Consider the following 26331-nt stretch of genomic DNA (forward strand, 5'->3'; position numbering starts at 1 on the left):
TATTTACTAGGTGTAGATAAGGTTTATGTCTCATAAAATAAAACTTCGTTTAAATACTTTATCCGGGGAGGAACAAGATTGTGGAGCTCATGGATTTTCTCATTTATGATGATGTGACTGTATTAAGCTAAAAACATGAAAATTGTTCTCTTTATGCATTCCATTAATTCACTATGAAAAATATAGCAAAACTACCTGTATATTTGTAAGTAAATAAGTCTTAGTGATTTTTTAGCTCTCTTAATTTTCTTAAACTCAAAATTTAGATTATTTTTGGAGCAAAACAGGTTGTTAACTGATTACAAGTTTATTCTGAGTTTTATATATTTTCTTTCCTTGATTTTCCCTGTATTACCATGTTTTTCTCCTGTATTCCCCCATTCCATCTTGGCTATCACAGTCGGATACATAGAAAACACATAGATGCTTTTTTTCTTATACCTGTAGTGGAATCCTTAGCAGCATCTGCCAAATCAATGTATTAGTTTTTCTATTTATTATATCCTGGGTTTTATGCTATAGGTTTTTGCCACCAAATACCATGCTACTAAGAAAGAATTTTTCTATCATATCATGAGCTTATAATAAGCAAAAATCATGATGGAACAGAAGCTATGTACAAATATTTGCCAAAGAAATAAGGTAATAATGAAGTCAAAACATTTCTCTACTATCAACTTGATTTCTATATGTTCTCAAATACATCAGATCATTTAGTATTATTCCTTTGCTTCCTCCACAAAGTAATTTTTCATTCAGACTGTAGATAGTTTTTAATCACCACAAATATCTGGAAATTGGAAAGGGGTAATTTATTAGACTTCTATTTTCCCCCTTATTTTATTTACTATTTTAATAAAATTCCATTAAATTTAAGTATTCCATTTAAGCATATCGAAATGTGGCATAGAAAGAATAGAAAGTATTTGAGTTCCATTTTTGCAACCAAAATTAGTTCAGTTGTTACTTTAATGAAACACATATGTGCTATGTGTACTTACAAGCTGTGGTTTGGATTGTGTCCCCCATGGTTTCATGTGCTCTAAATCTAGTGCCCAGTGTGATGGTGCAAGGTAGTGGAACAATAGAAGGTGGGGGTCTAGTGGGTGATAACATCATGGGGACACTGCCCTTGGAAGAGATTAATGTGGTCTCAAGAAGTGAGTTCCCACAAGAGCAAATGCATTGTAATAAAATGATCAAGCCTAGCTTCTCCATCTCTCTGGCTTGTTGTCTTGCCATGTGACTGGTCTCTTCCTCTCACACATATTCCTGCCATTGTGATGTAGTCAGAAGGTCCTCACCAAAAGCTGAATCAAAGGGGTCAGCTGTACTTGAACTTTCAGCCTCCACATTTGTGAACTAAATCAACCTTTTCCTTTATATATCACTCAGACCCAGGTATCTTGCTATAGCAACAGAAAACAGACCAATACAATACCTATTTCTTAATTTGTGTTCTGAGTAGCTAAACATGGTCAAAATAAGAGTATTTTTAACCTTGTCCCCCTTAAGTAATTAAAAAGTAAGTCTAAAAAGACTTACAGAGTTACAGATACTAAAATTTTGTGCTGGATACAGTGATACAAGCTGTAAACCCAGCAAATTGGGAGACTAAGACAGGAGGATCTTGAATTCAAGGCTAACCTCAGCAACACAGCAAGGCCCTAAGCAACTTAGCAAGATCCTGTCTCAAAATAAAAATGAAAAAAAAGGGGGGGCCAGGGTTGTGACCCAGTGGTTAAGTATCTCTGGGTTCAAACCCTGGTACAAAAAAAAAAAAAAAAAATTAAAAACTCTTTCAAAAAAGTTGTTAACCCTTTCTCATCTAGATCTAGAGTAATTTGTTTTGCAGGATAAAGGTTTCAGATTATCCAAAATCATAATAGTATACATGTTTTCTTGACATACTCTAGTTTAGGAGCAAATGACCTTTGTTTTTTCCCATCTAAAAGACACAGGGCTACTTATCCCAAAGAAGTGACTCACCGCAAAATGTAACAAGCTAGCAGGCAAGATTGTGGAGTTAAGTCCAAATTTCCATTAGGTGTTCAAGTCTGCTTTTTCTGTATTCACAAATCCTATGCTACAGGCTCAAACTATTGGCAAGTTGCCCTACTCCAGCCAAAATAATAGGATAAGGATAGATTATTAGTACAAAGATAATACGACACTGAAAATGTCCCCATGCTGCCTAAGAAAAGCTTTCAAATTGGCGATGTTATGCCCTTGCTTTGCCCACCTGAGGGTAGGTGCATGCACTATCTGTCTGCCGGAACATTAGTGGAAAACAGACTCTGCAGAGCCCAGGGTGCAGTGCTGCTCCGGTGGAGCTGCTATGATTAGTATTCTAGAGGTTTCTGCTGAGTGCCGCAGACAGCGCTGCACCTCAGTCATTCAGTCTGGACCAGAAAGGAGGCTGTTTACATTTAGTTTGGAAAATTGATGTTTGGTCGGAAGGAAGGTATGATGGGGTTGGAGAGATAAAAAATGAAAAATACCATTTAATGTTATGGTTGTGAACATGGGCATTTAGACAACAATTTTGATGTTTCTGTTAGTGTGTCAACAGGAGCAGGGCTTCCAGAAGAGTAGAACCAAACACATCCTCAATGCAGGGTATTTTCTACTTCTCCCAGAATGTATCCAAAGTAAGAGTTGCCTCAGGTTTTACACTCAGAAAGTCTGGTAACATAAAAGCATGTGCAATTTGTAATTTTAAGATTGCATAGAAATATTTTTCTTATATTTTATATCAAAATTTAGGCATTTCTGATAATGTCTGAGGGTTTTTTTCATTATATGACATGTGATTTTAGTTAATAAAGTAAGAAGTGCTTTATTTTATATATTGATTAATTCATTCACAAATGTATATTTTGTACTTAATTTGTGTTGTGCTTTATTGTTACTGTAGGCCGAGAACTCAATTACCAAAAAAAAAAAAAAAAAAACCTCTGGTCTTTCAAAACCTGTGGAAAAGGCTAGTGATTCCAAATGAAATGAGTTTGAAAAACAGCAGGGCATAAGATGAAGCTGGCAATAATTACACATTCTGAGAAGCTGGCAGGTTGTGTCAATCAGAACAGACAAGATACAGGTCTTACTACAATAACGAAGAACTCCCACTTCCTAGTGGATTGACATACCGGGGAGTTACTGTTCAGTGTCACTGCTTGGACATCCTAGATCAGCAGGAGGTTCTGTCACTAATCATTTAAAGACACTGGGTGGGCACAGGAGAGAAAAATATGTGTGGTCCTAGAGCAGTGCATACCCTCTGCAGCTTGGTGAAAGCATGTTGCTCATTCAGTCTTCTGGTTGGAACTGGTCTCACAGCCAAATATAGTCCCATAGGGACCAAGCAGTCAGTCTTCAGTGTGTGGGATGGAGAAAGAGTTAGACAACAGGAGTCTCGGTAATGGCCACCCTGCTTCACATCCTTACAGATGAGTATCCCTGTAATTCATAATGCTTTATTTCCCCAGTTCAGACATTATTCAAAATCTCCTACAAATGGAAAATGTCTTCCCTGAGCCAAGATGGCACTTATTTGTTATCGCTTAAATCATTTTAATTTAAAATATTTCCTTTTTTCTGCACCATATGCCCAGTGCTTGGCCTTCAATAAGTATTTACTGAAGAAATTAATGTTTGGCACAGCCTTTGTGCTTGATAACAATGAAACTCACATTTGTGTATATCGTGAATATTCGTCAACTTTTTTACAAAGGCATTTACCAAATAAGCTTGAAACAAGTGGCAATGTATATCTCTTCTTAGACATCTATAACAAACACAGCATATTACAATACTTAATTTAATAATAGGAGTTATGTTATATGATAGAGTAGCTTAAGGAATAATTTTAGCAGTCAAGTAGTTTTTCTTTACTCCTAGGTCCTCTATTAATTTTGGCCAAAATTTTAATTTTTCTGAGCCTCAAATTTCTATAGTTGGGTAATGATGACAGTACTCTATACCTTATTGTGTTATTTCTTCAATTAAATTATTTAGTCCCATACTTACTCAACAATAAAAAAGAAAGCTATTATTATTTATTATTGTTATTATTTTATAGTGAAACAAATCAGAATGCATCTCAAGTCCTTCTTGCCAAGAGACAAAATTTTTATAATTTTTAATGGCAGTTATTCATAAGGAGTTTTTTTTTAAAGATTCCCTCCATATATTAAGGACTCATAAGGTATTTGTATTTTCAGATTTATATTAACAAAATCTTAAATCTCAATTAGAAAATTAAGGTTGAAAAATTAGAGTAAATTAAATTTATAAAAGGATACAGGAGGTCTAATGATAAATGCAAAAGTAAGAAAAAAATGGTAACATAGAACTGTCAAAAATGTAAATATCCTTAATATAATGAGATCTTCCAAATCGATTATAAAAATCACTATCAATATCCCTCAAAATAGACAAATAATAAACCAGACATAGAAATATAAATCTTTGGGGCAGATGTAAAAATATATTAAACCTTGTTCATAGAGAATTGCACACTTAGAACTACAGTGAGATGTCACTTTGTATATTCCACATTGGTTTGAATCTTCACATATATAAATACATAAATAACCGAACATTTCAAAATGCAACCTCTTATACTGGGAAATTTGTGAAAGAATTTACTGAGATTCTGATGTCAGTGATTTCACTCATATATAAAATCTAAGACTGCTGAGTTCATAATAATAAAGACTAGAATACTGGTTACCAGAGGCGGGGTAAGGGGTTGATTAATGAATGGATGCATTATTGTAGTCAGACAGGGTGGATAAGCTCTCTTGGTATGTTGTACAGAAGAGTGATTATAGTTAACAGTACTACAATGCATGAGCAAAAGCAACTTGTAGAGAGGATTTTGAAGGTTCTCATCATAAAGAAATGATAAATTTTTGAGATGGTAGACAAGCTAAATAAACTGAGTTGATTCAAACACAATGTATAATTGTACCAAAACATCACATTATACCCATAATGGTGTACAGTTATTATGCTAATAAAATAATCTGCTCCAGGCTTAGAACTTTTAATTGCAAAAGACTATTTTATATTGACCAACTTAATTGTTTCCATCCTGGAATTTCCATGAGGAATTGTTCCTTAGGGGAAAATACTATATAATGGGTATAGCAGGCTATTGGAACACTGTAGGAAAAGGGATTATTTAACACCAGTAAAAGTTATCTGCTGTAAATTTGGAGATCATAGGCAGATGTCAAAATGCAATTTATGGCAAAGCTAGGTGAAAAGAAGAATGAACAAATTAGATCATATGATACAGTTATTTAAATTACATAATAATGGAGTTTGAATTCATAGGGATTATTCCTGGTGTGTTTGGATGAAGAAATTAGGAGAGGTTTTATGAATGCTCTTAGTAACATATCATCTTCCTATAATAAATATGTCACTGAAAATCTGTAAGTTAGGGTCAACTGATGATTTTCTTTAATATAATGCCTTATGTTGCTGGGCAAGGTGGTGCATGCTGCAATTCCAGATCCTTAGAAGACTGAAAAGCAGGAGTATTGCAAATTTGTAGGCCAGCCTGGGAAATTGAATGAGACCCTGTATTAAAATAGACAAGTAAATACAAAGGGCAGGTGATGTAGCTTGGTGAGTAGCATGCCCCTAAATTCAGTACTATGACAGGAGGTGGAGCCTTATGTTATCATCATAGATTTTTTTGTTGTTTGTTTTTTGTTGTACAGGGGATTGAAGCCAGAGGCTCACATATGCTAAGCAAGTGCTCTACCACTGAATGACATTCTCAGCCCTTCTCACTAATTTTGAAAGGTAAATTTTCAGGTTAAGTGTTGTTTTGGGTTTTTCATAAGTATCTACTCCTTAGAAAATATCCTGTATACTCCTCCATATCCTGTATTTGTTCCAGATTTCTTCCCACCAAAGATTTTCAGATGTTAAAATCCATAGCTGCTCAAGTTCCTTATATAAAATGGTGTAGAATTTGCATAGAACCTACCCACAATGACCCATACACTTTAAAACATCTCTTGATTTCCTATAATATCTAATGAAATGTACATGCCATATACGTAGTTGTTAACACTGAATTGCCTAGAGAATAATGACAAGAGGAAAAGTCTGGATATATTCAGTAAGGGTAAAATTGTTTGTTCATATATTTTCAATTTTCAATGGTTTGAACCCACAAATTAGAAAATGGCAAATACAGAGAGTTGACTATAAGTTAATAATGTTAAATAATTATAAAGCAAATGATTGAGATCCTTGCTTATTGACTTCTATGAGACCCATCATCTGATTCATTACCACAAGAATAGTTGAACATTGCCCAATATATTGAACTTCCAACCTGCACAGCTGGCCTTACAGCAGCTTTACATTTTCCTTCCTAGAGATCTTGATTCCATCAGAATCTTCCCTGCTGGTGGACAGGCCAGGGGCATCACTACTTACTCAGTGGGGATGGGGTCAAGGCCTCAAGGCCCAGGGTCCCCTGGTACAGTCATGCCTTTATTATTATTAATCTCCTCCCTGCCCCATTCCTTAGGTCTCTGGTTTCTACTAACCCTTCTTTCTTTAGCAGTGATGAAACCATCGTGCTTTTTCTATCTCATTACTCCTCCAGAGAATACCTTTCAACTCTATGGGAGTTATCTTTGCTGTTCTTTGAAGACTGCTCTTTAAATTTGATTTTTCTCATTATAAATTTGCCTGTATGGTACTGAACATTGTCTATATCCTGCTCACAGCTCTAGGCCCAGTTCCTTGGCCACAGTGAAGAGCATATCATAGTCCCACTCACCCTAACTGGGTCAATCAGGGTCCATTTTTCCCCAGATCTTAGTTTTGGTTGAGGTCACCATGGTACCAAAACCTCCTTGTACTGACAGCTTATTTCAAGTGGTTTTTTGAAATCCTGTTTCCAACTCCTAATATTAGGTTTAGGATGATTTCAACTGAAAATATTAGAAGACACAATTTAAGTTGGTTTGACCAACGCAGGGGTCAATTCCTACTGGAACAAGGAGACACAGATGGAGCAGTGTCAGAGCCAGCACACACACGCACTCAAAGCTACAAAGAGAGAGGCTGTGGATGAAGATTTCATAGAAGAAAGCTGAAAGCAAGGACAAGGGAACAAAGTCAATAATCGAGCACCTGAAAGAGGTAGGGAAGATGCTGAGGAACACAAGGAGGATTGGGGATGTAACTGCATCCTGGAAAGGGGAGGAGGTATGGACACAGCCATTCTCGTTAGAAGAGAATATGAAACAACAGCTGGATGCTGCCATGCCTTCTTTAAGGAAGTGAACCTGGCCAATTTATCCACCCCAGAAGCCTGGATGGATCCTGGAATGAGTGCAAGAAGCAGGAGACATCACAAACATGCAGCTGTAGGGACTTTGCTGAGTTCATTCAGTAGAGGTTGAAAACTGGATTTTATATGGCAGGAGGTTGTGATCCCTGATGGTGCCAGACCTTGACTTGCTTAGAATGGCTACTATGACTGTTATGCAAGTAGATGGTCCTGGGCAAAGGTAGATCAGGTAATGTGCAGTATTGAGGGTAATGTGGAGAAAAAGGCACTCTTATTACAACTAACATACGCCCATACTACTCCACTGATAGGGGCTCATGGAAGATGTCTTTGCGCACAGTAAAAATCAAACATTTTCATGTTTTTGATCCATCATGACCACAGATAAAATTGTTAAGGTAAACAAAGGGGTGTATATGAGAATGTTTCTTGCATTCCTGTTTATAATTGTAACAATTTATAAATGATACAAATGCCTTATAGAAAGCAAAAATGGTTTAATAAATGATGTCACCATCATTCTGTGAAATGCTATGTATCCAGTTAACATGATTAGATAGAAATAAATGTTCCATAATGGAATAATTCCAAAATCTGAATATTGAGTGAGCACAATCAGATGTGCACCCATGCTCATATCCCTGACAGAACTGAAGAATGAGTTTATATATGCACTTAAAATACTTCTGGGAAGAACACAAGAAACAGGAAAGAGTCATTGCCCTTGGAAATAAGAACCTAGTTTCCATTTGTAGCTTGTAAATTAATCATTAAATCTCCTGCAATACACACACGTGCATGTGTGAATTATCCACCTTTTTCTTTCACCGTTCTCAGAGGTTTTACCTTACTTTTCAGCTTTTCCTTAATTTTTTTGCATAATGATCATAGGCACTATCAACATCTTATTCTCACCCAATGTCAACATGCTTAAATACATTCCACAGTGCACATGATTTAAAATCCCATGCTATTGATATGAACTTTTATGGTTAAAAAGCAATAGGAAAATTTTGAAGCGTTTAAAGTAGGTAATATATATAATTTGCACTTTCAATATTTCTCTGTTGCTAGTGTAGGTACCAAATTAGAAGGTTTATTATGACCATGACAAGTAACACAGTAAGACCACCTTGGTGTAAAGCTCAGGGTCACCAATGGTGATAGAGAATAGATTTTTCTGATAGTATTTAGGGAGTACAATCAACTGGCCTAGAGAGGTGAGTGAACACACTGGTATCATTATGGGAAATATCAGGGATGACAATTAAGTTTGCTCTTGGCCATGTAGCATTGTTGATGTTGCCATTCACTTATCCTGGAAACATGGAGGATGAAAAGTTACAATTTCGGTTTTGGATAACTGAGCAGTTTTTACTCAAAAAATATCAAGCAGATGATAATCTGAATTATGAATAGTCTTTATTATGTTTTTCAACATAGTTAGTCCTCATTGTTTATAAATTATACATTTGTGAATTTACCTATTCTTTAAAATTTGGGTGTAATCCCTAAATCTGTACAGGTGATGCTTTCATGATCAGTTTTGGACATGCACAGAGCATGTCTCAATGCACATGCTCCCGGCTGGCATCAAACAAGGAAGCATTCTGTCTTATTTCAGGTCTCACATCCAAAAAGTGCCTTTTTCCCAGTCTATGTTGTGCCACATTTTCTCATTTTTCTGCTTTTTCTTTTTTTCTTTAGTGATTTTACAATTCAAAATATTTCCCAAATGTAGTTGGGATGTGGTTATGGAGAAAATATAAATGTGAGATAAATGTCATGGAAGCATGAGTTATAGCCATTGAGTTCAATTTTAGTGAATCAATATATATTAAAGTATGTGCAAACAGAAATACACATAAAAGAAGGTTTTGTACCAAATAGTTGATGAAAATGTGACTGAAGGCTCACAGGCACTTGTGTATTTCTCCTGGGAGCAATGGTTCAGTATTCACTAGTTCAATGTTCATGACAACTTTATGGAACATGACCACTGCAAAAAAATTAAATCAAATATATATGCATATATGACAGAGAATCCATGCATATAAATGAGTTTGCATTGGGGAGCTTATACAGTGAACTGAAAAGTGATACCAGTGTTGATTGTCATGTTGATTGTAAAGAATTTCAGAATTTAAAGACCTGGTTGAGAATGTGTAGGTTAAATAGGCATGCCAGGTGATGTATATATGTGGAAACAGAACACTTTCTTAATGCCTAACTTAGTCTTTTTGCATATATAAGTATGCATAATAAATGCCTTTTGAATTAAATTTTAATTAGTTAAATTTTAAGGAGTATTATAATACCTGTTGTTGTTTAGGCTCCAAATAAATGACAAAGTTATTAATGTCATAAAATGTCCTGATTTTTTCAGAGAATGCTATAAAAATAGAATTTCCAATTCAAAATAAAAAGTCACTCTTTTTCCCACAAATTTTATTCAAGTGAATATCACAAAACACTTTTTCAGTAAATTAAAAAAAAACAAGAACCAAAATTACAATATCACAGAAATGCATGACCATCTTTTTAATAATTATATGTCCATTTCAATCAAAAGACAGGAATAAATAAAAGAAAGTACATTTGCTTTGTAAAAAAAGTTAATTTTGTATTGTACATACTTTAAAAGTCATTTAAATTTGTACAATTAATATATATTAAAACTAATATGTTAATTTGCTTTCCTTTGGAAGCCACATTAATATATTTCGTGTGAAAAGCATTTTGGGTTCTTTTAGCATATTTTGTTTTTGATGGTGCTATACAATTCAAATGTTGCATAAATTGGAATATTGTTCAACTATCCTGATGGATGATTTAGAACTTATCATATGAAAAATTTAAAAATCGACAATTTTAAGAAGATTAAGGGTATAGAAATTTTGGGGGAGTCATTTGAATATATAAATATATGATTTTATGTATTAAAAAAACTGACTGGAAATTTTGAAGATTGGAAATTAAGACTAATTCACAAGCTAAACTGATCTTTTGCTAGAGAAGAAAACACTCCTGAAGAGTCTCCTACCGTCTAGGTGCTGCAGAGAACTTCCTGTGGTTTTATTCAACATTTCCACATCTATCATTCCCTAATTGGTAACTGGCAGAACCTTTAATACTATCTTCCTGTATATGCATTATTACCCAAAATACTTTTCCCTAAGTTTCCCAAATAAATGTTTGTGCAGTGAAATAAAATGGACTCATCTGCCCTCACTCGCCTTGATTATTTTTATTCTTTCTTAGAAGTCTTTTTTTTTTTCTTACATATACTCAAGTGGTTCAAAACTTTCAATCTGGGATCATTCTATGTACAATTCTAACACAGTTTATGTGAAACTAAACATAAATTACTCTGAAATTTCATGGAAGTGAAATAGGCAAACCAACTATGTAAAAGAAAAGTGACATGAGCCTAGAGGCACGTACACCATGTTCAGTAACTCTAGCTATTCGGTTCCTTAAACATGGGAAGATCTGTGTGTCTATGAATGGACTCAACTGTGGCTTGACTTATAAAACAAGACCAAACTTGAGACTCTTACCTCAAGTTCATTCAAGAACACAGATCTTCCTGGATGATCAGAGGTCCCAGTGAGGTAGGAGAGAGGTGGGACTGGTATATCTGTGATCACGTGAGTCCTTGGGAAGTGGGAATTAGAGATCTCTGTGCAAATAGTGGCCTCTCATTTCACTGTTCTCATTTTCCTGTAGCACCAAGTAATTTCTTGACTGTTTTTTCTTCCTGGATTCACATTCACAGGCACGAATAATTCTTTCTTCACTTCTACTGCACGTAGAAAAACTTCCAGTGCCAGGAATTACATAAAGACAATTCACGTGTATTTGTACTTTTCCATTAGGTGATTGCCTGAGGAAAAAACTAAAAATTAAAAATGATATATGTAAATTCAATGAAAATATGTTTAAAATCAGGAATATCATTGGCCTTGAAACTATGATCGAATTATATATTTCTTTTATTAGAAAGTATTGTTTCTTGAATATAATACTCATTTATGAAGACTAATGACTCAAAAGCACTCTGAAGAAACTTCTTGTATTTCCTTATCTCCATTAGTGAGATGGTAAAACAGGTACTGATTATTAGTCACTGTACAAAACAATAAATTTTTCAGATAAATATGTAATATATAGATAAATCTGTCCTAGTTACAATTCACATTTTCTTACTATTTTCCCAGAATCACAGTCCATATGTAATCCTTTTAAAATAATAAACAGTGTCAAATGCTACTTCATAGCTTCAGGAAAGGAAGAATTTAAAGTTTTATACTCTGTATTGTATTTTTCAAATTGTATCGCAAAATAATTATATCAAATACAATCACTGGAATTATTTCCTTTTGGAACTTTTGTTTCAATTTGAGATTTATCCAGAGTACTCTCTACACCTATTATCCTTGGCTGATACTTCATGTTATTTCAATGATTTTTTCCTATGGGTTTTATGTTTCTTCATTGTAAGTTTAATCACTTTTGATCTATGATAGGTTCTAATATCTGAAAAGATCTTTTTTCTTTCATTGCTATTCCTTTTATTTCAGAATATATTAAACAGTCTTACTCATTTATAGTTTTAATGAATTTCAGAATCATTTTGTCAGGTTTCATAAAGTATCTCATTAGACTTTTAATTAGAAATGTGTTAAATCTATAATTTTACTTGGAAAGAGTTGTCATATTTTCATGTATTCCTTCAAGTTACAATTAGACAATCATAGATTTTCATGCCCATAGAACCTATAAAGAGCTTACTACTAATACCTAAATCTTCTAATAAGGTATGTACTCATAACATGCTTTAGAGCATGATGTGTTGTTTTTTCTTACTGATTTTTTTTCTTTTTATGGTACCAGGGATTGAACTCAGGGGCGCTCAACCACTGAGCCACATCCCAACCCTATTTTGTATTTGAATTAGAGACGGGGGTCTCACTGAATTGCTTAGCACCTTGTTTTTGCTGAGGCTGGCTTTGAACTCTCAATCCTCCTGCCTTCAGCCTCCCAGCTGCTGGGATTATAGGCATGCAACACTGTGACTGACCTTTTCTTATTGATTTTTAATATCATATTTTTCAGAAGACAAAAAATGGTGGGAGTCCAGAGAAGGGACAGCTGACAGAGGGAGTGGCATCTAAGATCTGTGTGAAGTTGAATAAAAATAAATGAGGGCTTACTTCATAAATGCTTGCAAACACATGGGATTTTAAAATAAATACCTAGCATGAGAAGTTTTGAAAATCTCAGAATATTGAACTTTAAAGTTCTAATTCATTACATGTTAGAGAGTGTGGAATACATTTTAAAATTTGGAGCCAATGTCTACACAGTTCTATGTGAAGTAGTGAGCACTGTATACCTGGAAGTATCTCACAACACTAAAAGTAGTGCTAATGTCCACCATGGAACTGGACTATGTCTCCTGACCCCATTTCCAGGGCTGGCATGTGAGGTGTGTTAACTGTCAGTGAACCTTCCTTTCTCTTTATGTAAAGCACATGTCACAGGGATGTCACCACTGAAAGTGATTTTGAGCACCCTCCCATCAGCCAACATTATTGGTCCTGTTCAAAAGGACCAATAAAAGCTTTCAACTCTGTCATCACCTCCATACTTATAACGAATCACTTATGAAAGTATATGCCTTCTATAAGATGTTGATATTGTTTGTTATTGTGACAAATAGTTTTCTTTATGCGGCATGTTTATCAGATGTTTAAATTTGTATGATGACATATGAGGCTTTGGTTTTTATATATTCAGGATATTATTTAATTGAGATTTTCAAATAAATTTTCTATCAACCTAATACTATATCTTCATAATTAAAAAAAAAAAATTCCCCTGAGATTCTCTGAGGAGAGGCAGCCTAAGGAGACTCGTCTGCAAAGGTTGAGGCTCCCAGGCCCAGGAGGTAGATCCAGGCCCCTGGGAACGTTGCGTAGGAAGGCTGCCCTGCCCAGGCAGCAAGATACCCTTTTCCCTGCTGGAGCAGTGAACACGGACAGCGGGGAACTTTACAGAGGAGGCCGCGCAGCACAACGCTTGGTTTCGGAGCAACCTGCCGGGGCTCCCACGGCTACCAGAGGAAGAGGTGGGCGGCGAGCTGTTTGGACTCAGAGCAACCTCCTGAACAACGGGGGGGGGGGCTGTCCTGAGGAGGTGGAGGTGCACAGTGAGTTGCTTGGTCTCCAAGCGCCCACACAGAACACTGGGTGGCTGCCTGGAGGAAGAGGCGAGCGGCAGGTCACTGGGGCTCAGAGCATATGTACGAGGCTCCAGGTGGCTGCTCAGAGGAGGGGTCACATAGCCAGGTGATTAGGTGCAAAGCACAGTCCCAGGACCTAGGCGCCTTTTGGTGAAAGAGCTACACAGAGACAAGCTGAGGGGCGGAGCGAAGGTTCCAGGACTGCGGGCAGATTCTCTGAGGAGGGGCAACCTAAGGAGACTCGTCTGCGAAGGGCAGGGCTCCCAGGCCCAGGAGGTAGGTCCGGGCCCCTGGGAACGTTGCCTGGGAAGGCTGCTCTGCCCAGGTGGTAGTTGTGGACTGAGGGGAACCTCTAGGAGGGGAACTGACCAGCGAGACCTCCCCACTGGGTGAGTCTTCCCCGCCGGGTGAGGTTTTCCCACAAGGTCGGTAAAACCAGAGACACAGGCCCAAACAGGCCTTGCCTCAGCCCGCAGCCTAGTTCCCCTTTGGATGATCATTGGTCAACAAGTGGAGGCACCTCTGCCCACTAGCAGGGAATATACTCCACCTGAAGACCACCACCCTTAGAGAGGCAGCTTCCTTGGGGAGCACTGCATTATCAACTTCCTCCAAGACTTCAGGTTACTGAAGGATAAGAGGGGATACACTAGCAATCTTCAGGGACATTATAAGTCAATAGAGGAAATCTGCAACATCTCAGCAGTCCACTGATACCTGAACGACATGAGAAAACAAGGGAAGAAAATGCCTCAAACAAATCTGGATGTTACATCAATAAAATCCAATGACAGCATGGCAGAAGAAATGTCAGAAAGGGAGTTCAAAATGTACATAATTAACATGATAAGGGAAGCAAATGACGAAATGAAAGAGCAAATGCAGGCATTGAATGAACGCACCAATTGACAGTTAAAAGAGCAAATACAGGAAGCAAAAGAACATTTCAATAAAGAGTTAGAGATATTGAAAAAAAAACAAACAGAAATTCTTGAAATGAAGGAAACAATAAACCAAATTAAGAACTCCATAGAAAGCACAACCAATAGGATAGAACACCTGGAAGACAGAACCTCAGATATTGAAGACAAAATATTTAACCTTGAAAACAAAGTTGAACAAACAGAGAAAATGGTAAGAAATCATGAACAGAATCTCCAAGAACTATGGGATATCATGAAAAGGCCAAATTTGAGAATTATTGGGATTGAGGAAGGCTTAGAGAAACAAACCAAAGGAATGAACAATCTATTCAATGAAATAATTTCAGAAAATTTCGCAAATCTGAAGAATAAAATGGAAAATCAAGTTCAAGAGGCTTATAGAACTCCAAATACACCAAATTACAACAGACCCACACCAAGGCACATTATAATGAAAATACCTAACATACAAAATAAAGACAGAATTTTAAAGGCTGTGAGAGAAAAGAACCAAATTACATTCAGGGGAAACCAATACAGATATCAGCAGATTTTTCAATCTAGACCCTAAAAGCTAGAAGGGCCTGGAATAACATTTTTCAAGCCCTAAAAGAAAATGGATGCCAACCAAGAATCTTATACCCAGCAAAACTTACCTTCAGATTTGATGATGAAATAAAATCCTTCCATGATAAACAAAAGCTAAAAGAATATACAAAAAGAAAGCCAGCATTACAGAACATTCTCAGCAAAATATTCCTTAAGGAAGAGATGAAACACAAAGAAGCAAATCAGCAAAGGGAGGAGCTATCCTAAAGGAAATCTCAAATAAAGGGGAACCAAGTCGTGTCAAAAATAAGCAAATAAATGAATAAAATGAGTCAAATGACCAGGAATACAAATCATATCTCAATAATAACCCTGAATATTAACGGCCTGAATTCATCAATCAAAAGACATAGACTGGCAGATTGGATTAAAAAGAAAGATCCAACAATATGTTGCCTGCAAGAGACTCATCTCATAGAAAGAGATACCCATAGACTAAAGGTGAAAGGATGGGAAAAAAACATACCATGCACATGGACTCAGCAAAAAAGCTGGGGTATCCATCCTCATTTCAGATAATGTGAACTTCAAGCCAAAGTTAGTCAGAAGGGATAAAGAAGGACATTTCATACTGCTTAAGGGAACAATAAATCAGCAAGGCATGACAATCATAAATATCTATGCCCCAAACAGTGGCTCAACCATGTGTGTCAAACAAATCCTTCTCAATCTCAGAAACCAAATAGACCATAATACAATAATACTAGGTGATTTTAACACACCTCTCTCACCACTGGACAGATCTTCCAAACAAAAATTGAACAAAGAAACCATAGAACTCAATAACACAATCAATAATTTAGACTTAACAGACATTTATAGAATATACCATCGAACGAAGAGTGAATACACTTTCTTCTCAGCAGCACATGGATCCTTCTCTAAAATAGACCATATATTATGCCACAAAGCTAATGTTAGCAAATACAAGAAGATAGAGACACTTCCTTGTATTCTATCAGATCATAATGGATTGAAATTAGAAATAAATGAAAGAGTAAAAAACAGAAATTACTCCAACACCTGGAGATTAAACAATATGCTATTATATGATGAATGAATAACAGAAGATATTAGGAAGGAAATTAAAAAATTCTTAGAGGTAAATGAGAACAAAGTAACATCATATCAAAATCTCTGGGACACTATTAAAGCAGTACTTAGAGGAAAATTTATTTCATGGAGCGCATTCAATAAAAGAAGTAAAACTCAACAAATAAACGACGTAACACTACAGCTCAAAACCCTAGAAAAAGAAGAACAGACCAACACCAAAAGTAGTAGATTTCAGGAAGAGCTGAAATCAACGAAATTGAAACAAAAGAAACAATACAAAAAATTGACAAAATAAATAGTTGGTTCTTTGAAAAAATAAACAAAATTGATAAACCTTTAGCCACACTAACAAAGAGAAGATGAGAGAAAACCCAAATCACCAAAATTCAGAATGAACAAGGAAATATCACACCAGACACGATTGAAATACAAAACATAATTAGAAGCTATTTTGAAAATCTATACTCCAACAAAATAGAAAATTTTGAAGATATCAACAAGTTTCTAGAGACATATGAATTGCCTAAAATAAACGAGGAGGACATACACAATTTAAATAGACCAATTTCAAATAATGAAATAGAAGAAGTCATCAAAAGCCTACCAACAAAGAAAAGTCCAGGACCTGATGGGTTCTCAGCCGAGTTCTACAAAACCTTTAAAGGAGAGTTCATTCCAATACTTTTCAAAGTATTCCATGAAATGGAAAAGGAGGGAACTCTCCCAAACTCATTCTATGAAGCCAATATCACCCTGATACCTAAACTAGACAGAGACACATCGAAGAAAGAAAATTTCAGACCAATATCCTTAATGAACATCGACGCAAAAATTCTGAACAAAATTTTAGCAAATCGCATACAAAAAGATAGTGCACCATGATCAAGTGGGTTTCATCCCAGGGATGCAAGGTTGGTTCAACATCAGGAAATCAATAAATTTAATTCACCATATCAACAGACTTAAAGTCAAGAATTACATGATTATTTCAATAGATGCGGAGAAAGCATTTGATAAAATACAGCACCGCTTCATGCTCAAAACACTAGAAAAAATAGGGATAGTGGGAATGTTGCTTAACATTGTAAAGGCCATCTACACTAAGCCCATGGCTAATATCATTCTAAATGGTGAAAAAACTGAAAGCATTCCCCCTAAAATCTGGAACAAGGCAGGGATGCCCTCTTTCACCACTCCTATTCAATATCGTCCTTGAAACTCTAGCCAGAGCAATTAGCCAGACCAAAGAAATTAAAGGGATACGAATAGGAAAAGAAGAACTTAAGCTATCCCTATTTGCTGATGATATGATTATATACTTAGAGGAACCAGGAAATTCCACCAGAAAACTCTTAGAACTCATAAGGGAGTTTAGTAAAGTAGCGGGATATAAGATCAATGCTCATAAATCTAATGCATTTTTATACATGAGTGATGAATCTTCAGAAAGAGAAGTTAGGAAAATTACCCCATTCACAATAGCCTTGAAAAAAATAAAATACTTGGGAATCAATCTCACAAAAGAGGTGAAAGACCTCTACAATGAGAACTACAGAACACTAAAGAAAGAAATTAAAGAACACCTTAGAAGATGGAAAGATCTCCCATGTTCCTGGATAGGCAGAATTAATATTGTCAAAATGGCCATACTATCAAAAGTGTTATACAGATTCAATGCAATTCCAATTAAAATCCTAATGACCTACCTTACAGAAATAGAACAAGCAATCATGAAATTCATCTGGAAGAATAAGAAACCCAGAATAGCTAAAGCAATCCTTCACAGGAAAAATGAAGCAGGGGGTATTGCAATACCAGAACTTCAACTATACTACAAAGCAATAGTAACAAAAACGGCATGGTATTGATACCAAAATAGACAGGTAGATCAATGGTACAGAATAGAGGACACGGACACAAACCCAAATAAATATAATTTTCTCATACTAGACAAAGGTGCCAAAAATATGCAATGGAGAAAAGATAGCCTCATCAACAAATGGTGCTGGGAGAATTGGAAATCCATATGCAACAGAATGAAACTAAACCCATATCTCTCACCATGCACGAAACTAAACTCAAAATGGATTAAGGACCTTGGAATCAGACCAGAGACCCTGCATCTTATAGAAGAAAAAGTAGGTCCAGATCTTCAACATGTCGGCTTAGGACGAGACTTCCTCAACAGGACTCCCATAGCACAAGAAATAAAAGCAAGAATCAACAACTGGGATAGATTCAAACTAAAAAGCTTTCTCTCAGCAAAGGAAACTATCAGCAATGTGAAGAAAGAGCCTAAAGAGTGGGAGAAAATCTTTGCCAATCATACTGCAGATAGAGCACTAATCTCTAGAATCTATAAATAACTCAAAAAACTCAACACCAAGACTTCAAATAACCCAATCGACAAATGGTCTAAGGAAATGAACAGACACTTCACAGAAGAAAACCTACAAGCAATCAACAAACATACAGAAAAGTGTTCAACATCTCTAGTAATAAGAGAAATGCAAATCAAAACCACCCTAAGATTCCATCTCACCCCAATTAGAATGGTGATTATCAAGAATACAAGCAACAACAGGTGTTGTCGAGGATGTGGGGAGAAAGGTACACTCATACATTGCTGGTGGGGTTGCAAATTAGTGCAACCACTCTGGAAAGCAGTATGGAGATTCCTTAGAAAACTTGGAATTGAACTACCATTTGACCCAGCTATCCCACTCCTTGGCCTATACCCAAAGGACTTACAATCAGCATACTACAGAGATACAGCCACATCAATGTTCATAGCTGCTCAATTCACCATAGTCAGATTGTGGAACCAACCTAGATGCCCTTCAGTTGATGAATGGATAAAGAAATTGTGGCATATATATACAATGGAATATTACTCCGCAATGAAGAATGATAAAATTATGGCATTTGCAGGCAAATGGATGAAATTGGAGAATATCATGCTAAGTGAGATAAGCCAATCTCAAAAAACCAAAGGAAGAATGATCTCGCTGATAAGTGGATGATGATACATAATGGGGCGTGGGAGGGGTTAGCTTTAGGGTTAGAGTTAGGGTTAGGGAGGGGGGCAAGAATGGGGGAAGGATGGATTGTATAGAGAGAAAAGAGGGATGGGAGGGGTGGGAGGAAGGGAAAAATAACAGAATGTATCAACCAACATTACCCTATGTAAATTTATGATTACACAAATGGTATGCCTTTACTCTATGTACAAACAGAGAAACAACATGTATCCCATTTGTTTATAATAAAAAAAAAAAAGGCTAGGGATGTGACTTAATGATTAAGCACCCCTGGATTCAACCCCTAGTACCAAAAAAAAAAAAAAAAAAAAAATTTCCCCTAATTTTAACATATGTGTGTAGATTTAGGCTTTCTAATGTCTTACTATGTAAACAGCACCTTTCCTAAGTAATCTTCAATGAATTCCATAAACTGCTCCATGAATATTTTTATATTCATCATTTCTATTTTATACTATTCATTTGTTATCATGTTCATCATGTCTTATCTATTTGATTTGTTTACAAAGATGTAGTTGATACTTTTTTATAAATTTTACTGTTATTTAATTTACATGCTATTATTCAACATATAAATGATTAATACTAGTGGTTAGTAGTTGTTGCAATTAGTTGTTAATTTTGTTAAAATTTTCAGCATGAATTTTTAGTAATACAACTTTTAAAATTCTTATATTGGTTTCTTAAATATCTAATTTGCAACTGCAAAAATTATACATATTTTCTAATAAACATTGACAAGTATTTAGTAATTATATCTAAATAAGAATGCTGAACTCTTCTACCTTCTATTTATTTTCTCTACTTAATATACAGCTTCTCTTATTTGTAAGTTGTTACCTACTAAATTTTATACCTTCACTTATTTTCACATATTTTTAAAAATTCATATTTTCTATATTCTGATGCTGCATTTAGCATTATATATTTGATACTATGGAGTATTTCTGATGAGTTGTCAAATAGATTATCTGACTGATTTTCCTTCACTTTATCATTTTATAAAATTACACAAGGTAACTTACAATCAATATGGGAGAATATTTCCAGACTGATGATATAGTTGTTCATGTTGTTGTGAAACACACAGTTGGAAACGAGCAATCCTTAGGCTACCTGAAACATGTAATTCCTAAACTCTTCTGCCATGTCCATAGTGTCCATTTAACGACAATACCATTATGTGGAGAGTAACCTTTTAATTTATCAACCTGGAAAGCTTTGCCCACCCACTCCTTTTAGTAGCCTCACTTTTTGTAAATCTCCTACAAGAAAATGTGCCTTTGGCCACTTCGTCCAAGGTGTTTTTCTTTTTTAAAATTTTCTTCATAAGGCTGGCATATTGGTGCATGCCTGAAATCCCAGTTGCTTGGGAGCTAAGGTAGGAACATCTCAAGTTCGAGACCAGTCTGGGCAATTTAGTGACACCCTGTCTCAAAATTAAAAAGAAAAAAAAAAAAAAAAGGAACTGGGATGTAGCTCAGCAGTACTGCATCTTGAGTTCCATCCACATTACTGAAAAAAGATTTTGTTCATTAGGTTTCTTAAGCAGTTCCGTCTTTTAACAACTAATCTAAGCTAGTCAATCATAGCTCCTGCCTCCACCTAAGAAAATCAAAAAACTTTGCAAGAATTCTGGGCATGAGTCAGTGATAAGAGTGTCTTTTCATTTCTATTAGTTAAATATGAAGTGTTGGAACTAATGAAACTTTAACTAACTCAGGTTGACTCCTTACTTCCTGGTGAGTGAGCAGGATCAAGGCCTCAAAGGCGGTTTCAATAGTTAATGACGATAAACCGGACCACCGTCAGGGATTGGTTAACAACAGTTCCTCACGTGATCAGCTCGTGCTTGCCATATAGTCTAATGGGACTCTTGCCTGCATGAACCCCCCCTGCCTTGCTGACCTTTAAACTGATTGGTTCCCGCCTAGCCCCCACCCTACATAAAAGCTGTGTGACTTCTCAATGAACGAGTTCCTGTTGTGACGGGTCTCCCTGACGCGTCTGATTGTCCTCCGCCTGGAGGGCTGGGAGCGGGCGGTCAGTCAGCCTTACCTATTCCGGTCTGACCTTGTTGGGGAGTGTCCCCTTCCCTTGTCGCTGGTCGAGAAGAGCAAGGGGGCTTAAGACCCCGACAATGAAGCACATAAAAACTATGCATAACCATCTTTCCAGACTAAGAAGAATGTACACATTAGAGAATAAATATTACTGACAGTAACTGAGTCAGGTTAAGCTGTCAGGGGGAGAGAGTTCCTGGAGTCATTTCAATCTGTGTCACTTGTCCTGGCAGCCCAGCTGCAGCCTTACTCCTCTTGAGTCACACAGGTCTTTAGACCCATTCACTTATTTTCCCTGGGTCAGTTCATGTCATTCTTTAAAAAAAATATTTCAGCACGAAAATATTTCTAAACACCACCCAGTTTTAGTTTTCTCATATTATTCTTCTTTTGTCAATCCATAGCAAAATACACTCGTTATCTAAATTCCTACTCCCTCTCTATCAAGGGTGAGTTGGATTTGGTCACTATGTCAGTCAGTTTTCTTTACCTGTAACAAATGCCTGAGATAAGGTGACTTACAAGGAGGAAAGTTTTATTTGGGCTAAAGGTTTCAGTCCATGGTTGCTTGGCCCTGTTTGCAATGTGCCTGTATCAAAGCAAGACATCTTGGTTGAAGAATGTGGTCTGTTTATATCATGGCAGATGGGAAGTAAAAACAGAGCAAAGGAGAAGATTGGTGTCCCTATATCACCTTTAGACCACCGTCCAATGACCCAACTTTCTTCTAAAAGGTCCCAGCTCCTAAAGGTTCCACCACCTCCAAATAGCCCCAGAGGCTGGCAATGAAGCCTTCAACACAGGGAACATCGGAGGGCACTATGTATGTAAATTACAGCAGTCCCTCGCTTGAAAATAATGAAACATAGAAAGGGACAAACAGGAACTTTATTATGGAGAAACCTAACAAGCGTGATTGTATCCATGTGGCAAGGGTCAACATCATCCATGATGCCACATAAGTATCAGGAACCCCGTAATAAGGTTCTATGTAAAGGAAATTCAGTGCTATTGCATTCTTTCTAAGAATCCCAAACCCTAGTCTGATCATGGGGGAAAAAAACCCAGACACATTCAAATTCAGGACATTCTACAGGATACCCAGCAAGTATTCCTCAAGAATATTAAAGTCATAAGCAAAAGGAAAGGCTAGAAATCTCTCACAGACCAGAAGAGACTAAAGTTAGTTAAATGCACTCTAGTATACTGAATGTCTTCCAGAACAACAACAACAAAAAAGGAACAGAAATGGATGGAAAACTTTGTAAAATCAAAGTAACATGTAGTTTAATTAATAGTATTGTGGCAATGTTAATTTTTTAGTTTTGATAAATACACCATGCTAACATTAGAATATATAAAAAAAATGAAGGTAATGAGCAGACTAAGTGAGGGATATACAGAAATATCTATAACATTTTTATTTAATATTTGCAACATTTTATGAGTCTAAAATTATTCCAAATTTTTAGAAAAAATAATTAAATTAAGAATACGAGAGAATATTATGAAAAATGTATAGTTGTGTATTTATTTGTCCTGATCAAGGTTCATTATGAAGTTCGTTTAGCAAAGTGTGTAACAAAAATATTGCAGCGATTTAAATTTTTAAAAATCTAATTGTAATAGATTATGAAAGTTCTAATAGAAAATAATATTTTAATCCATATTTATGCATTAAGGCCCTGCTGTTGTAACTACCTGTTTTGTGGAAACTAAGAACATTCTGAGGCTCAGTGCAAGGAAACTATTTGATATACACCCTAGAGATGTGAAAGAAAATGTCAAAGCCAGAAAATTGGGCACATTTCCATCTCATTTATTGGTTCAGTACAAATTTATTAAGAACCTCTGTATGTAAATGGTGTTCAAGGAGCTGAGCAGATGGGTAAAACAGACAAAGCCCTCTCACCCTTCCAGAGTCTTTTTGCCAATGGGAGAGAAAGTAAACAAGCAAACTAAGATACAAAATGTAGTGTTAGCTTGTAATTCGTGATATCTAAGCAGAACAAGGATAAAGGGTGTGACATGCCCATCCTGCTATCTGTCTTCACTTTTTATGAGAAAAATCTCTCTCATGTGAACATTAAGGTCAGCAGAAGCTTGATCCAGCTTTAAGAAATCAGTACTGGATACAGTGAAATTTAAATATTAGGAGTATGTGAGAAGTCAACTCATAGGAGCAGCTCCAGGAAACTAAGGTTAGGAATGCTTGTCAGTGTAACATGACAGAAATGAATCCATGGGACTAGATAGAATGCAGGCTCAAAGTGGAATGTCTTCTAAGTCAATATAAATATCTGTACCTTTGGACAACTGCCCTTGTAAAGTTCATGGCTTACGCATGCTCTCCATAAGAACCTTGGTCAGCCACTTCAAATTTCAGACATTTTTCACAGTTATAAGTTGAAACCATAGACCCCTTAGGGTATTGTACATGAAAAGCACACATCCTGGAGAAAAAGCAAGCTGTAAAATAAAGACAAACACTGTGTGTGCTCATTTTCTTAATTGGAGGTATTTGTACTTTCTATTTGCCTGAATATGAATCTCCTTCTGCTAAGTTTTAGATCCCGAATATGTTTCAACAGCCTACATAATCTGTTCTCCTAGCAATCAGTATGAATATGTCTAAAGATTGTTCCTAAGAGGCAAATAATTTTATCCCAAATGTTACTTTCAACCTATATCAAAATCAGCAAAATCTGCTATCTATATAGACATAAAATACATTTCTGTTTTCCCAGAATGAATAAAAAAATGGGGGCCTGAAATTCTACCTTTTTAATAACACCAAATGACAAGCCCCATTGCCACCAGTAAATCAAATGTAGCAAATTACTTTTCATGCAGTGGTTTGTACCGAACTGACCTCTCTCTCCCAGGCTCTGTCCTCATGGCTCATGGCAGACGTTTGTCAGAAGTCTGGCTGAGGTCAATGGTCCAGTCTGAAACTCAAGGACTGGGGATCTCTCTGTGTGAAGCTAATGAGTTCTTTTTGGGAGACTCACCACCCTTGGTCCCAGCAGAGCTATGTTCCAACAAACTGACATTATCACTAGTGATTTAGCATCTTTCCTTACTTGCTCAGTCAGTTTTTGATGTAATGATCATTTTCCAATGATTTTGTGACATTGGAACCTCTGTAAATAAGTAGTAAAATAAAGCAGCATTGAAATTAACATAGATTAAAATTGTTTTCATTTATACCCTGAAGGATGAAGATGATAGAATAAATTGCAAATATCATTTTACTGTGATCTATCTGGACAAAGGTACTTGAAATACCATCTGTCTTATCCTAGCTCAAACCATATCAACTATTAATTCCTATGTGACAAAAAGTCTCATTGATTTTCATATTTTCGATTTTGAATTTTTCTCCCAAAACCCTTTGTAATATTTATGGCCTAGATGTCAAAAACAAAACAGAGTCCTCCATTGGTCCAGCCAGCTAATAATGGGCTCTTTGTGCAAGATTTCCACTATGGGCAAGGTTAAAAGTGGAAACCTAAGATGATATTTAGACCTGTCATTGCTCAAGTATGAGTCCCAGTTGGAAATTCATTTTGGTTTGAGTTTTTTCACTTTAAGATGTTTATTTTTGAACTGTTTGATTTTGTGTTAATTTTAGTATCTTAATACAGAGAGGAATGGAGAGAGTAGGCAATGTGAACTCACTCAGGGGTCCAGTTCTCTGGTTAGCCCTACAAAGAGGGGTCTTTTGAGAAAATTTAAACAATGTGTTTATTTAATGACCCTGGGAGACTCTTCTGAACTAATGAAAGTAAAGAAGACAAATTCTTCCTGCTTCTATGTGGAAAACTGAAATGACTTCACAACGATGAAAGTCTCAAGAAACACAATGCCTGATTGAGCTCCTGAGATTTCTGTCACCAAAGAAGCATTGATGACACATCAGTCACACGTGGGAATCAGTGTGTATCCAGGGGGCACACATTGCCAAAGAAAGGGAAGAATAGAAGTATGTGAAGGAATCGGGCTAGCAGCTCCTATCATATCACCCTGCACATTGCATGAAATAATACTGTGAAAATGGAGGGCCTTTACAAGGAGAGCTGGTCTTGGGATGTAGCTCAGTGTATCTATTAATCACCCATGTTTGTCCATATACCTACTGAACTACCTATTGATCTAGCATGTATGAGTCTGTGAGTTTGATCTCCAACATCTCACACACACACACACACACACACACACACAGACGTAAAATAAAATAAGAAAGGGAAGAGAAATTTAGAAAGCTGTTGTTTAGGTACTTTTTCATGTTTTGTGTGTATTATGGCAAATTATCTTTAATGTATATCATAGCCTATGATTTTGATATTCTGCTTAACGAATATTTTTCTAACTCTGGGTCATAAAGATACCATACTCTACAGTCTTCTAGAATTATATTTTAAACGTTCACCTTTAGGTCTGTGATCCATTAATTATTTTGTGTGTGTGATATAAAGGAGTGTTTTCTCTATTTTGCAATACAATAAATATTTCCATCTAACAGTAAGTGGAAGATATAAGGGACAATAAGGGACACTCCCTTGTCATCCTGGCACCAAAGTTCCTGTTGAAATGACTTCTGCTGCCTTCGGTATATCACAACGATGGAACGCTTGCTCAGCAATAAATCTTACAGTGCAACATTTTTCTTCTGTCTTCTCAAGGCTCAGCTGGGGATCCCACAGCAACGGTTACTGGTTCTAGCTTGCAAAGCTTGTAAAAAGTTTTGATGTAGAATTTCTCAAAAAGAAGAGAAACCAGAATAAAAATTTGTAATTTCTTCAAAAAATAAAACCATTCCCACGAATATATTAACCCCAGACTGAAAAAATATTCTGGGGTTTTCTATAAAACATTCATGATAGAAATAAATTGAAATTATTAAGATTAATTCAGATTAAAGAAAAAAGGGGAACATTTTTCTCACTCTTTATTTTATTTTTTTGGTACCAGGGAGTGAACCCAGGGGCACTTCTCACCCATGTTTGAGGCTAGCATAAGCTTGATATTATAACTGATGAAAGTGTAAGAATATAATACC

The sequence above is a fragment of the Sciurus carolinensis genome, chromosome 8, assembly GCF_902686445.1.
Source record: "Sciurus carolinensis chromosome 8, mSciCar1.2, whole genome shotgun sequence".
Lineage (NCBI taxonomy): Eukaryota > Metazoa > Chordata > Mammalia > Rodentia > Sciuridae > Sciurus > Sciurus carolinensis.